The following is a 16,596-nucleotide window of genomic DNA, read 5'->3' as shown; positions in this document are numbered from 1 at the left end:
GAACAGTAAAAAAAAAAAAAAAAGAAAGAAAGAAAGAAGAAAAGAAAACAAACAAACAAAAAAAGAGAAGTGATCCTAGTTTCTACCAATAGTAGAACACATGGACAAATTGTGCTGTCTTACCCTGGTAAATCACTGCAGAACCAATGAACTGCAGCTACACAGATCAAGTTGCATAAACCTCAAAAATAAGGTTAGGTGAAAGAAATACACAAATTGAAAATATGAATGTTAAAGCTAGGTTAAAAGGGTTGGAGATATAGCTCAGTTGGTAGGGTGCTTACCTTGCATGCACAAAGCCCTGGGTTCAATCACCAGTACCACACACACACACAAAAGCTAGGTTAAAGGACATAATGAATTATTTATCCTGCACAGGTGGTGAAACAGAAAAGAAAAGCAAGTGACAATATGTAACACTTCTGGGAGGGAGGGGAAGAGGCACTCCAGGCTTGTCAGGCTGGGCTATTTAAGTGCTGCTTCAATGGAAGATCTCTCTTATTCCTCTTTACACTCTATATATTTCATTTTCTATACTTTTTTTTTTGTACTGGGGGTTGAATCCAGGGGTGCTTTACCACTGAGCTGTACCCTCATCTCCCCTTTTTATTTTTTATTTTGAGACAGGATCTCACTATGTTGCGGAGGCTGGCCTCATACTTGGAATCCTCTTGCCTCAGCCTCCTGAGACACTAGGGTTATAGGCATGCACCCCTGCACCTGGCTCATTTTCTACTTTTTGACACTGTTGATACAGTTTGTAATGAAAATTAATTAACAAAGAAAGTATGAGCTGTGGAAATCAACCTTGAAATGGTGCTAAGAGTCTCAGATAAAAGAGTCCTTAAGGTGCAGGCTAGTTAGGTCACCCAACATGCATGCACCATGCTACAAAGGAGGATTGCCGTTTGAGGCTCTGGGTTCCATAGAGAGGTAACAGATTTGTATAAAAGGCAATGGGAGTAGAAAGAAGAGAGAAAACTTACAAAATTAATTTGTAAGTCCAGAAATGAGTTTAAGGGCTATGACTTACAACATTATTTTGTTGTTGTTGTTGCTCAAAGCCTGAAAGCTTTAGATATTCAATAAATGAGAAAACAGTGATCTGGGGCTGGGGCTCCGTAGTAGAGAGCTTGCCAAGTATGCAAGAGGCCCTGGGTTTGATCCCCAGCACTGTATTTTTATGTTTTTTAAAAAGAGCAATTCTGTTTAATATAGAAAATTGAAAACATGCATTTAGCATTCCAAAGTTCATAAAATAAAATAAATGGATTAAAAAAAAAAGACATAAACTCAGAAGGAAAGGTGAACAGGAGAAGAGACAATGGCCAAAAAAATAATCAACAAAACAACGCAAGGCAACAAAAACCCAGTCATAGGTCGAGGAAAGCCACAGTGCAGGCGGGCAGTGGTCACCGAGTTAACAGGCCGAACATACTGACCCCTAAGGCAGAGCCAGGGACGCTGAGCTGCCCGGGGTTCATGCTGAGGATCCCGAATGGAGGGCACTGGCATCACAGCACCAAGGATCTCTGGAACCGAAGGTGACAGCTGTGCATGGGCAGGAAGGCTGCTGAAGAGGCAGCCATACTCTGTCCCTCCCTGTCTCCACACAGTCCCCAAGTGGACAAAACAACTTTTGTTTTGTTTTTTCTCTGAAGAGGGAACAGCATAGGGTCTTGTTGGGGGTGAGGATGGGGGGCGATGGGTGCAGCAACACCGTTGACAATGGTGGGATCTAGTGAGTGTTTACATCCTGCTGTAGCTGAGACCCCTCCAGCCCTCTGTCCCTATCAGGCCCCAGAAGACCAGGAGGCAGGAGCAGACCTTCCAGGTGGGAGACTGAAGGATCTGTAGCTGGGGAATCAATCCGGCCAGGTCAGGAGGATAGGCCTAACTGGAGTGGTAGCAGAGACACTGGCCTTTCCACTAAGAAGCAGCCCATTATTTCATACCCCCCCTCTAGGAAGACTCTAGGAAGACTGTCATCTCCAGTCATCAAGAGCAAATGTTCCTGGTACTGAAAGAACTAAGCAATCTCATTCTGCTTGGGACCTCATTTTGCTCTGAAACTCTGTGGAAACAGTTTTCGGAAAAGCCGCAGATGGTGATCACCTAAGATAGGCCAAGATAACCACATATCTGAAATTCCAGATGGCCCCCACCTAGGTGTGGTGACCAGTATCTAAACTAGAAGCCCTGCAGTTTGGCACGTACTCCCCTTGCGACATCCTCACGATTTAAACCAATCAGTTCAAATGAATCCCCCTCTTGTAGTGACCAATCACCCCTACCCAACTTGTTCCCGCCAGTGAATGTGCTAATCATGTTTTAGAGTTGTTATTTGATTTTCCCGCGGTGTGTGATGATTTGCTAGGAGATGCTATGATGTATGTGGGGGTCCCTGCCTTCTCCAAAGAATGTATAAAACTGCTGCAAACCCTGGGCTCGGGGCCTCTTAGTGTCACCTGTTTCTGTGCGTGCGCGCAGAGGACCGAGCTAGCTCACAATAAACACCTCTTTGCTGCTTACATCGATCTTGGTCTCTGGTGGTCTTTAGGGGGTCCCGAATTCGAGCATAACAGTAGCAGCTTCTACCTGCTTGTGAAAGTGGGTAACCCTCTTTCCTTCTCTGTGACTCAGTTTTCTCGTCTCTAGCAGTAAGGTAGTGAGTCCCTCAGACACTTGCAAGGATTAAGAGAGACAGCGCTGAGGATAAGCTAGGCATGGTGCTTAGCTCCCAGCGAGCCTCCCGTACTGTGGCCAGCAACCCAGACACCACCCAACCAGGCCTTCCAAGCCAAGCTCATTCACATTTTCCTACTGACTCTCATCCAAGGCAGTCACTCTCCTGTGCTCCTGCCCCACACCTTCATTCCAAAGTCCCCAATTCCAACAATATATTGGTTGAAGTAATTAGCTCACATCTCCTCAGACATGGCAAGGGCCCCAGCATCCTTCTCAGCCTTGATCTTCCAGACCCAGGCTGCTCCTGGGCCCCATAGTGTACCCCTTCTTTGTCTCCTCGCCCACTGTGGGAAGAGCTTCTAAAAATCTGGAGGAGATCTTAAGAGTTTCCTGGAATGAGAGACGGCATCAGATGGCAGAGTCTGGATCTTGAGAGCCTCTGATCACACAACTAGGTCATCTGAGAAATGGGGGCCCTCTCCCTAGAGAAGGGGGGATTCGAATGACCAGCTTTGAGACATGGGAGAGAAGGAAAACCAGCTTCAGTGTCTTCCAAACCTGAAATAAAAACCAGAGTGCCCACAGCTGCCGTCTCCACACAAAATGTAGCACCTTCTGGAAGGTCAGGAACAAGAATTGAGCCCCTCGGATTTTCAGCCCTGCCCAGCAAAGGCCCTGGGTGCAGCTAACCTGCCTCAGAGGGTTTACCCGGACCACCTGAGTGGTCCACTCCAGAAGTCAGAAAAGGCCCAAGTGACTTAGCGTGACTTGGTGCCTCATGACAGGGACCCCATAATGAGCCAGGAGAAAAGAGCAGAAATACTCATTAGAAACCCAAGAGAAATTTTGAAAAGATCCAACACACGCACCCCCTCTGTGCTCCAACTCATTGTCATCAGCTCCAGCCACAAAGCCTTCTGTCCCTGGGGAGCCCCAAGTGCCATTCTTCCCTGCGGGTACCACATGGCCAGAACAAGAAAGCATTCCTCTCGTGGGGCGGAGGAAGCCAGGCCCAGCCCCGCCAGGCGGGAGGGAAGGAGGGATTCCACTGCCATTGTTCTCTCAGACTGCGCTACCATGGGAGGACAGGGGGAAGGAGGCGCCTCCAGTGTCTGACCAGCTGGGGCAGCAACAAGAGGCCTTCCTAGCCCCCTACTGGGTTCTTGTTTTCTCCCTCCCCTGGATTCCCACACCCCTTCTTTGGCTTCCCTGTCCCCCACTGCTCCTCCATGTGAAGTCTTCAGTGGGTAGGAAGCTCAAGGTCCAGGGGCTCAGCCCTGATGCCTGTCACCTGCTGCCAGTCCCCATTGCTTGGTGGGGCTCTGTGGCATTCCTGCTTGCATATCTGTAGCCATGATCCACAGGCTACTCTTGAGATGCACAGAGGCAAAATCTGAACACATCCCCAGACATGCAGACCCCACACCACAATCCCAGAGCCACAACCCACAGCGTAATTTGCTGATCAAAACCTACTTCTTCTATCATACATGACTGAGGGCAGGTGACAAGTGGCCACCAATAATTTGTTCTTTCATTCTTTAACAGCTATGAACCAGGCACCATTCTAAGTACTGGAGATACAACATGAATTAAACCAAGATCCTGTCTTTTTTTTAAATTTTTATATTTTTATTTTTTTAGTTTTTGGCGGACATAACACCTTTGTTTGTATGTGGTGCTGAGGATCGAACCCGGGCCGCACGCATGCCAGGCGAGCGCACTACCACTTGAGCCACATCCCAGCCCTAAGATCCCTGTCTTTATGAAGTTTTTCCTGGAGGGCAGATCTTTCCTTATTTCTCTGCTCTCACCCATGTGCCAGGTCTATGGTGCCAATAAAATGCCTCTTGACCATGTGTCAAGGAGTATGGCAGGAGTAAAGTTTTTGAAACTAAGTAGACCTAGGTTCCATTTGCAGACTGTGGAATCTTATATGAGAATTTGTTTCTTAGCCTTCTATGTCTCAGTTTTCTCATCTGCAAAGTGGGATCTTATTGAAATAAACTCTATTGCTCAGGGTAACTGGTTGTTGGAAGAGCTCAGTGAGAAGATATATCTCAAGGGCTGGGCCCAGGGCCAGGATGTAGCACATAAGTGCTCAGAAAAATTTGCTATCATGAGATCACTCCTCTTGGGGACACTGTCTGCAGGAGGGACTTCTTGCTCTGTTGACTGTGTACCCACAGAAGTTCCTATTGGCCCAGCTGCTCCCTTTTCTGCAACATCCTATTGTGAGCCAGCTCCCAAGTCAGAAACTGCTTGGGCTGTTTATTTTCCACTTGTCCATATGCTCACCACAAATGCAGACGAGCCTCTGGATGAGGCTTATACTTAGGAACTGTAATCGTAACCTTGCAGCCAACGCATGCAGCCAGGGATGGGACCCAAATGCAAACAAACGCTACATATGGTTCCAGTTTCTGGGGTCCCTGAGAAGCACAACCCAGGAAGGCTTTTAATTATGCCATTGGGCTGTGTAGGAGAAAAGAGCGCCCTCTGAGAGGACCCATTGTGAACTACCAAACCAGAAGATGACTAAGCCCCATCCATTGTTTCTTTGTTGTTGGGACAAAAGGACAAGTCCCATCATGGGCACCTTCCCCTCAGGGAGAGCACCAGGATGTTTCAATCAGTTGTTGCCAAGGATGGGCAGAACCAGGTAGGGACTGTTGATCACAGTTGCAAATAAATGCCCAGAACTGATGTCCAGCTCTTCATTTTGCCTCTGGAGGGAGAAAACCATTCCCAGAGTCGATATAAAATGAGATCCTGAGTTCACAAACCACAGCTTCCCCAATGACCCTAGTCTCAGTTGAGAGTCATTTATTCAGACATTGAAAGACAGAAAGAAACATCTGAAGAAAACATGATCTAATCCTATTGTCTTAGACAAATGTGTTTTCTGGGCTCTTCTCACCATAAACCTGACTTAATGAAGTCTCACTCTGCACAAAGCACCCTCCTAAGTGTTACCATATTTGTTTGTTTGTTGTCAATGTGCCTCAGACATTTAAAGAGGTCCCATTGAGCTTTTAGGCTCCTAGACACGCAGAGTATGGAGAATGAGGGGTGCAGCCAACATTTCTGTCTCTGCATCTGGAGATCTACAAATGAATCCTGGGCTAGCCAAGTCAGATCTCTGCATGTGTGTGCTGAGGGTAGAGCTGGGGAAGGGCTGCTGGCTTGCTCTTCCATGTATGCTAGCTAGTCCCTTGGAGTAGCGAACTTCATGTCAGCTTAGAGGTCCCCCAGGGGATCGGGTAAAGTGAAGAAGATACAATAAACTCCAGAAGGGATACCTCTCAGGGCTTAGCAAAATGGCAGTGCATAGTAGGCCCTGTGTCAGTCAGAGTTCTGGTAGGAAATAGGTTGCCCCAAAAAGCAGTTCAACATCAGTCCTATTCAGAAGCTTTAAGGGAAGCAACGGGGATGGTACAGGGTCCCAGGGTGGCAATAGTGGGATGGATTTGACATTCCCAGGCTTGAAGGGGTAGGAACACAGAATGGCTCCCCCCTCGAGCCCACCCAACAGGGAGGGAGCTAACACTGTACCTCCCCCAGGTTCCTGCTGGTACTTCCCCCTGGCCCTGTCCAAAAGCCAGAGGAAAAGGAAGTCCCAGGATGCAGCCCGCACAGTCAGCCTCTCTGGTCTCAGGGTGAGGTAGAGACAGAGGATTGGATCTGGAAGGGCAAATGAAGTCATCCAGCCCCATCCTCAATGGTGATTTGCTGGTTCACTGAGAAGCTGACTTCTGACCAAAGGTGAAGCTAATAGAGAAAGGAGCCTCGTGGTGCTTTCCTGTCTTATTGCTCTTTGTGGATAATATCCACTTACTGAACACTTAGCATCAAGCGCTGTCACATGACACAGTGACCTTACTAACTCTCCAAAGCGTCAGTATGAGGTGAGCACTGTTATCCCCACTTATAGATAAGAAAACTGAGTCTCAAAAGGTTAGATACTTGGCTCAAGGCCCACACTTAATAATAGAGAAATAAGGATTCAAATACAATCTCATTCCTTTATTTCCCAACTTTTCATTATGAAAAATTTTAAACAGAAAAAAGTTGAAAGAATAAAATAATGAACATGCCTATACCAACTACATAGATTCAAGAAATACATACATTCAATACATAAAACATTTTGTTACATTTGATTTATCTATATGTATATATAAATAGGTAGATGATTCTCCTGCATTTTTCCCCCTTTTAAAATCCAGGGTTGCTCTACACCCTCAGCCATTTTTTATTTTTTATTTTGAGACAGGATCTCTCTAAGTTGCCAAGGTTGGCCTTGAACTTGTAATTCTCCTGCCTCCAGCGTCACTGGGGTTACAGGTTTGTGCTAACGTTCTGGCTCCCAGGTCCAAACTTTTTAGTGTGCAAAATATATACATGCCAGGGGCGGTGGCACACGCCTCTAAACCCAGCCACTCGAGAGGCTGAGGCTGGAAGTTTGCAAGTTCAAAACCAGCCTCAGCAACTTAGCAAGGCCCTAAGCAATTCAGTGAGACTCTGTCTCTAGATAAAATATTAAAAAGGGCTGGGGATGTGGCTCAGTGGTTAAGTGCCCCTGTGTACCAAAATCATCATCATCATCATCATCATCATCATCATCATCTTAACCAATTTTAAGGCTACAGTTCTGTGGTATTAAGTTTATTCTAATGTGCAACCATCATCATCATCCCTCTAACTCCTGAAACTTGAGACCCATCAACAACCCAACAGTGACCTTTGTTCCTCCCTCCCTTTCTTTCCCCCACTCCCTGGCAACCCATTTTACTGACTGAGTCAGTATTTTACAAGTAATTACAGGATTTTGACTCCTGTAATTACTTGTAAGTAGAATCATCCAGTATTTGTCTTTTCGTGACTATCTTTTTTCACTTAGTGTCATGTTCTCAAGGTTCAACTGTGTTGCAGCATATCAGAACTCCCCTCCTCTCTGAGGCTAGATAGTATACCGAATTGTATGTAGAAACCACATTTTGCTTGTCCATTCTTTTATCAATGGACACTTGGGTTGCTTCCATGTTTCAGCAGTGGAGAATAATGCTGCTTGCTATGAACATGGACTACAAATCTTTCTTCTCTTGTATATAGATATCCAGAAGTAGAATTTGCTGGATCATATGGTAATTATATTATTAATTTTGGGGGGGAATCATCATATTGTTTTCTTTTTTTCATTAGAGCATTATAGCTCTACATAGTAATTGGGTTTATTTTGAGAAAGTCACACATGCATGGAATTTGATTATAATCTCCATCCCACCCACTTTCCCTATTTTCCTCCTGGATCCCTTTATTCTCCTTCCTCTGCTCTGCTGATCTTCCTTTCTCTTATTTATTTTTGATACCTGGGATTGAACACTGAGCCACATCCCCAGCCCTATTTTGTATTTTATTAGCGCCAGGGTCTCACTGAGTTGCTAGATTCTCCTGGCTCAGCCTCCCAAGCCGCTGGGATTACAGGCGTACACCACCATGCTCAGCCCTTTCTCTTATTTATTTATTTTTATGGTGTTGGGGACTGAACCCAGGGCCTTGTGTATGAGAGGCAAGCACTCTACCAACTGAGCGATATCCACAGCCTTCATTTATTTTTGATTGGTACTGTCTACATATCCACAAAGGTGAAATTTCTTTGGTATATTCATATATGCATATAGTGATTTTATTACATTCTTCCATATCCCCTCCCTTTCCCATCCCTCCTCTCTCCTACTCCATCTTCTCCTGCTCCACGGATCTTCCCTATATATTTATGATATTCATTTCACTCCCACCCTCACCTTCTTCCTCTATTTTGCTCCAGCTTCCACATAAGAAAGGAAACATCCAACCCTTGATTTTCTGAGTCTGGCTTATTTCACATATCATGATATTCTCTATTTTCATCCATTTGCTGGCAAATGCCATCATCTCATTCTTCTTAACACCATATTCTTTTTCCCGACAGCTGTACCATTTTATATTGCCACCACCAGTGTAGGAAGTCCTAATTTCTCTGCAGCCTCACCAATATTTGTTACTTTGTTTTGTTTTGTTTTGTTTTATAGAAGCCATCCTAATGGAGGGGTACCTCCATATAGTTATGATTGCATTTCTTTAATAATTAGTGATGTTAGCTGGGTATACTAGTACACACCCATCATCTCAGTTACTCTACAGGCTGAGGCAGGAGAACAGCAAAGTCCAGGACAGCCTGGGTAACTTAGCAAGACTCTGTCTCAAAATAAAAAAATAAAAAGGGCTGGGGGTAGAGCTCAGTAGCACAGGGCCCTGGATTCAACCTTCAAAAGAATTAGTTTTCTTGAGCATCTTTTCATGGTTTATTGGCCATTTGAATATATTCCCTGGAGAAATGTCTATTCAAATCCTTTTTGAATAGTACTGTTTGCTTTTTTGTTAAAATAAATACATTACTATTATTCAATTAAATACATTGATTCTTTTATTTGGAAAAAATGTAAAATAAATTGCAAATATTTTCCTCATGCATCTTCCAAAATAATGACATTCTCCTGACTAATACTATACTATCACACCTAAGAGCATAACACGCTAATTTTCTAAGTCAATCAAACCAGCGGAGGGACAAATTTCTCTACAATCCCCCAAATATTATGTATGTGTGTATGGATGGATGCATGCATGCATTTATTTGTACCGCAACCAGTTAAGTGTGTGCAATGCATGTGGTTGTTATGGATTTTTATCCTTTTAATCTACAACTGTTCCCCAGCTCTTTGGGGAAGAGGCCCACAGCCTCGTAGAACCCTCTGTTCCTCTGTTTCCCTATGGTGCCTCTGCTCCTCATCTCTGTGAGTTAGAGCTAGAGGTCGTATCAGATTCAGATGTAACAGCGCTGGCCAAGATGCTTGGTGGGTGATGCTGGTCCTTCCAATGGCATCTCCTCAGGGGGCCTTCGAGGCTGAGGGGCCTCAGAGCTGCCAGTCAGTGGGGTCAGTTTTCCAGTTGAAAGTGACAGGAAGAGAAAGGACAGAGACAAGCTGGCTAGCCCTTAGGAAAATCTGTCTTAAGGCAATTCAGACTGGGAATTCCTTACTGAAAGTAATCTGGACGAGAGAAAGAAAATCCATGGAAAAGACCAGGACAAGTGGGGACAGAGAGAAATGCCACTGCCTTCCAGGGAGCCACCAGTCTTCACCCAATTGAGCAAAGGCATGTTTCTGTTCTCTTGAGGTACATCTCATGGGAAGCTGCTGGGCTGAATGGAAAGTTTATATCTAATGCTCCAAGAAACTGACATACTGCTTCCCAAAGTGGCTCAGCTTTAGTTCTCCCATCTACAAACTCAATAATCCAAGTTCCTACCTCCCACAGTTGTGGGGATCTGAATGAGTCAATGGGTAGAAAGCACCTATCTCCTTTCCCAGCCACTTTAAGGAAAAGGAAAATACCCTACCATGAAGCACAGGGTTATGCCCCATTTGGAGTTAAGAGCATCCCCTGCTCACCTCCCACCCCCAGCAAACTCCCTACTCCCGCACGCACACAACCAAGCGTGTTTGCCTTTCTTATGTGGTCCCCCTGCCCATCAACTTATGTTCTATTTGTTTGATCAAGGATTGTTCCACTGCAAGAAATAAAAATCTACTCCAGGTAACTTAAATGGAAACAGATAAACCATGAGGAAGTGGGAATAGAGAGAAACAGATCAGAAGGGTCCTGAACACACAGCTCTCCAGCACCTCTTCACACTAAACCCAGTGAATACAATCTAGTAGTTTTGTTTGGGAGGGTCTGGCCAGCAACCAGCTCCCACAGGCCCAGTTTTCAGCATGTCCTCCTTTGGTCTACCTACACTGGCACTTAGACGCTGCCTCCCAGGAATTTGGAATGGGAATCAAGAGATGCAGGCCAGTTTCTTCCGGCTGTTAGAATGGAAGATGTGTCGCTTCGGCAAAGCTGAGAAAGGCAATATGTAGACACAGGGGAGTGGGTATATGACAGGGGTCCTGGGGAAAGGAGAAGGGTACTACCCAGAGGGACCCCAGTTCCCAGAACACATTACCTTTCTGGCCAATTTGGCTTGTGCTGGGAGGACTGCTCCCAGTACCCTACTTTTGTACATCACTGTAACTGTCACCCAACCAGAAGGGTTTTTGTTTTGTTTTAACTTTATTTCTTTCTTTCCTTCCTTCCTTCCTTCCTTCCTTCTTTTCTACCAGGGGCTGAACTCAGGAGTGATTAACAATGAGACACATCCTTAGCACTTTTTATTTTTTATTTTGAGACTATATTTTCCTAAGCTGCTTAGGGCCTCTCTAAATTGCTGAGGCTACCCTGGAACTTGCAATCCTCCTGCCTCAGTCTCCCTAGTCTCTGGGATTATAGGCATGTATCATCATGCCCATCCAGAAGGGTTTTAAAAACGCTTTCTAACACTTTTGTTTCCTTCTGCCTTCCTGGTCCTAATTCAAATGCACTACTGAAAGGAGCTTCCAGAGAGCTAAGAATTCCCAAGAGGCCTAAAGAAGAAAATTATCTGTCTTGCCTCCCTTGAAGAGAGGCAGAGGATATCTCTGTAGGGACCAAATTTGATGTGGGCAGAACCAGAGCCTAAGTGTGAAGACTGTCCCCAGCTCCAGCTAAGCAACTCTCCAGAGCCCACATCTGTCACCAGATCACAGATTTTCCTCACATGGGGAAGATGTTGGCATCCTCCTCCTCTTCTCTCTATGGGCTTTGGCTCTCCTGTTTATGCAATGTGATCCAACCCTTAAAAGAAAGTGAGGGTTAAAGTTGGATGCCCAGAAGGGTCGCTGTGTGGAGACCTCAAGACACAACACAAGAGCTACCTCTTCCAGAAACATGAAGAAGTCAGGTGCAGTGGCATACAGCTATAATTCCTACTACTTGGGAGGCTGGGCCATGAGGATTGCAAGTTAGAGGCCAGCCTCAGCAACCTAGCAAAACCCTGTCTCAAAATAATAATAAAAAGGGCTGGGGATGTAGCTCAGTAGTAGAGGACCCACAGGTTCAATCCCCAGTACTGGGGGAAAACAGAAAAGAAAAAGAAATTCCAAGAAGCCTGGCCTCATTGAGTAATACAGCAAGTGGTCAGGAATGTGGTCTCTGGACCCAGGCTGCTTGGTCACTTCAGACAAGTAACTCAATATTACTCAGCCTCAGATGTTTAAAAAACAACTTTATTGAGGTATAATTTATATATCATAAAACTTGCCCTTTTTCGAGTGTGCAATTTAATAATTGTTAGCAAATTTACTGTTGTGCAGCCGTCCCCACAACCCAGTTTAGGTCACTTCCGTTACCCCGGTAAGATCCTTGGTGTGTATCTGCCGTTAGTCCTCATTCCCACGCTCAGCTCCTGGCAACCACTAAGCCATTTTCTGTCTCCCTACATTCTGGATGTTTCATATAAATGGAATCATACTCTGTGTGGCCTCTTCTGTCTGGCTTCTTTCACTTAGCATATGTTTTTGAGGTTTCTCCTTGTTGTACTTCATTCCTTTTTATTGTTGAATAATATCATATTATATATCCTATATCAGTACTTCATATATCAGTACTTCATTCCCTTTTATTGTTGAATAATATTCCATTGTATGGATAAACCACATTTTATTGACCTATTCATCAGTTGATAGACATTTGAGTTGTTTCCAATTTAAGGCTATTATAGTTTCCAATTTAAGGCTATTATAAAGTAATATGGCTACAAACATTCATGTGTCAGTTTTTGTGCAAACATATGTTTTCAGTTCTCTTGGGTGTACACCTCAGGGGGAGCCGCTGGGTTGGATGGTAAATTTATGTCTAACTCTCCAAGAAACTGCCACTGCTTCCCAAAGTAGCTCAGCTTTAGTTTTTCCATCTATGAACTCAATATTCTGAGTCCCTCCTCCCACGGCAATAGTGGGGTCTAATGGAGTCAATGGGCAGACAGCACTTAGCACACGGTGGGGGTGGGGGTCCTGGAAAGTGCTCAGGGGACGTTGCTCCTTCTAGTGAGTGCAATTCACTTCTTTTTAAAGAGAGAGAGAGAGAATTTTAATTTTTTTTTTTATTTTTTTTTTAGTTTTCGGCGGACAACATCTTTGTTTGTATGTGGTGCTAAGGATCGAACCCGGGCCGCACGCATGCCAGGCGAGTGCGCTACTGCTTGAGCCACATCCCCAGCCCTGCAGTTCACTTCTGATTGCTTGACCAACTCCACTACTACACTGTTGGCTCTGAAGGCAGAGACTGTAGTCACTTGAATCTTTTTTTTCCAAGTTCCTTACTCACGGAACATGTTTTGTGTGTAGATGAGGAAACTCAAATACAAGTCCACTACAGGGCAGAGGGGGCCCGTGCTCTCCCAGAGGCACAGGATGCCATGGGAAGCCAGGGGGGATCCCTGCCGAGTACGTTGGCAGGATCTCATAGAGAAGGCAGCAACCGGGCAGGACCTTGCAGGCTGCCTTCTGTGGGGGCCCAGGATTGGTAAAGACCTACTTTCTACACCTCAGGGTAAGTCATTCAACACAGCTCACCTTGGACTGAAAGCTCATGTTCTTTATTTTCAACAGCAAGAATGAGTGGCCAAGGACACTTTCTGCTTATCTTCTGGGTTGCCTAGCAAAAAGTTGAGAGAAGGCCTTCCAAGGGCACCCAGGCCAACACCTTGTCCAGCATCAAGCACCTCCTCCCTACCTCCTGCCCTTGACTGCCAAGTGTAGAACAGGCACTTGAGTAGCCCTCCCTGGGGCTGGAGCTCAGACCTTATAACCGCTCCCTCCTCCTTACGATACCTCTTGGCCACCTCCTGCACATCTCTAGGCCTATTAGTGGTCTCCTGGTGAGCCTCCCACCCCCCCAGATCCTCTGTTCTGGGATTTGTACTGTGGCTGGGCCTGTGCACCCAAGAATGCTGGGGGGACGTGGTGGTGGTGGTGGTGGTGGTGAAGGGCTCTTGGGGGTACTCATTCTCTGCCTGGGATGTTATGTTGTTCTTTGCCTGTCTCTCTCCACATCTGTGCCTCTCACAAAAGTGAAGGTAGAAAAAATGTCAGATGAGCAGAAGCTTGTATTCATGGCCCAGGAATACCTATAGCCCGATTCATGGGCTTGAGCTCCGATCCACCAGAGCTCCCCATTGGGCAGGGGCAACAAAGGGATTCTGGACCGGCAGCAGTCACACCTGTCCCTCACTTCCACCTCTCACATCTACTCCAAAGCCCACTGCCCAACAGCCCCAGAAGCTCCAACAGCTGGAAAGGCAGCTCTGGCTGGGGGATGGGGAGAGAGGGAGTACTTCCCATCCTGCAGGGCAATTTCAGAATCCACTCATCACGTTGCCTACTCAACAGCAAACCAACTGCACGTTTAAGGAAATCAGGGGAATGTATGCAATTAATTAAAGGGCAAGTCTCAAGTCAGACTAAATACTGGAAATCAGGAACTGGAGTCCAAGTCCCTTCATGATCGGAAGGGGGAACTTCCCGATTTGATTGCAGAAAGCAATTTACTTCAATTAGCAGTGACATAAACAGGGTGATTGCTTAATAGGAGTATTGCATCTCTAAAAAATAAACAGCCTGAATTGCATCCCGTACCATTATATTAGCAGCACAGGATTGCTTTTAGCCAGACAGGTTTGATTAACTCTTTAGTGGCCACCCTCAAGCAGATCTTGCCCTATCCCTGATAGATCCTGACATTTGTTGCACAAGTTGGGCTTGTTCATCAATCTTCTTGTTGCTTTTGCTTTTGAGTCTTTCAATCCCTTCAACAAGCCTGTGACATATGCATTATGATGCCCTTTAAACAGACGGGGAAATTGAGGCTCAGCAAATTCAAGGAGTGATCCTTTCAAGTACGAATCCAATCACATCACTCCCCTGCTTAACTTTGGACCCTCCGAAGTCTTCCAGACTCTTTATTATGGCCTCCAAAGCCCTGTGTGATCTGCTTCCTGCCTTCTCCTCCCACTTCTACTCAAGCCACTTTCTCACCTGCTCACTACTACATTTTGGATTTTGTTCCTCACACACATCCTGCTCATTCCCGCCCGAGGCCTTGGCACTTGTGGTTCCCCAGGCCTGGAACACTCTTGTCCTATTTCTGTGTAGACCATCTCGTCACCTTCCACACTGCAGCTCAAGCCTCACCCCCTCAGGGAGGTCTTCTCTCTCAGTCTCATCGTTCTGCCTTTTGGCTTTGAACCTAACCCTTAGCATTATCCAAAATCACCTTGTTTACTGTTGGGGTATTTCTTATCTGTCTTACTCCTGGAATGTAAGTTCCAGAAAAGCAGAGATCCTGTCTCCAATTTGTCCTGTTCTCCACACAGGGTCAAGCGAGACAGGGTCAGGCAGACAGAGGGCGACTGAGATGATTGTCTAATAAAGGAAGTATCCCCCTGCTTTGATAGAGAGGAGAAAACTGAGTCTCCGAGCAGGTAAGCCACTTCACAAAGTCAAACAAACAACTGGCAAAGGTCGGCTGGGATTCAGGCAGCGCTGCCTTTTCTCCTCATTCCCCTCCCTCCCTACCACCTCCTCAGTCCCCTCCCCCACCGCCCTCACCAGCCGGGAGAGCAAGGAAGTCACTACCCCAGAGCACAGTCTCCTCTTCCCACCTCAATTCCCTCTGGTGGCTGATTCTCAGTCAGACAGGGCCTTCCTGATTCCAAGAGTGCTAATTCCAGAAGGGAAAGACTAGGACCCCCCTCCCTCTGGCTCCCCACCTGGATGATTAGGAAAGGAACTGGACTTCTCTCAAGAAACTACATTACCTGGCGCTGGGCTCTGGATGCCATGGAAAAGCTGTTTGGAGGAGCTTAAGCTGCCCCATGACCCCACCCCAGCCACAGCCAGATCCCACCCATGGCCCAGGGTGGCCCCACACATTGTCTAGTGGGGGAGGCACAGAAAAGGAAAGACTGGGCAAGCCAAGGTCAGTCACAGGAAAAGTTGCTCAGCAGCAAGAGACCACGGAGGGGGTGAACAAAATGGGTGTGAGGGCCCTAGCTCTGGGCTGCAGGGGTGTCCAGTTCCTGAAGATTTCCCTGTTACTGGCAGCCAGGGTCTGGGCGGATCCTAAAAGCTGTCCTTGGACACTGGCTGGCTTTGGGCTTCTGTCTCTACAGAGCCCCTCCACGCAGCATCACCCTTGGGAAGGTCAAGTGCGGCAGTCATCACCGTCCTCATTTTGCTGTCTATTCCCTGGGTGACCTTGAATAAGGCTTTCACCTCTCTGAGGCTGCTTCCTGGTTGATAAGGAGATCACAATACCCACCCTCCTAACGTGCAGGGTTTCAATGGCTTTAAGTAAGATAATGAATGGGACATGCCCTGAAAAGCGTAAAAGTATAAAGTACACTCTTGTTTCAGCCCAAGTAGGAAAGAGATTTTAACATTCTTTAAACATCTACTGTCACAAGTAGGATTTCCTGTGCCCATTAAATAGATAAGGAAGCTGAAGCGCCCCGGGCAACGTGCCTCCAGCCACCAAGCACAGGAGTTAAGATTGTAAACATTGTTGATGTTGAACTATCGGCCAGGACACCAGACAGTGAGCTCATACTAGTTTCCATGAAATAAAAATCCTGGGGCTAGATGAAGAGCAGTGGGTGAAGAGAGTTCGGGGCACATGGTGAAGATGGAGAGGGGCCAGGGACCAGACCACAGGGTTGCCAAGGCTGTGCAAAGGGATTTTTTTATGGATTGGTTCCAAGTTACAGTAAAAATGCATTAGCAGGGTAACATCTTTAAAAGCAGCTTAACTGCACAGCATAATGGTATATGCCTGTGATCCCAGCAACTCAGGAGGCTAAGGCAGGAGGATAGCAAGTTCAAGGCCAGCCTCAGCAACTTAGCAAGATGCTGTCTCAAAAAAAAAAAGGCCTAGGGATGTGGCTCA

Source organism: Marmota marmota, unplaced genomic scaffold, assembly GCF_001458135.2.
Source record: "Marmota marmota marmota unplaced genomic scaffold, marMar, whole genome shotgun sequence".
NCBI lineage: Eukaryota > Metazoa > Chordata > Mammalia > Rodentia > Sciuridae > Marmota > Marmota marmota.
Note: the sequence above shows the minus strand (reverse complement) of the source record.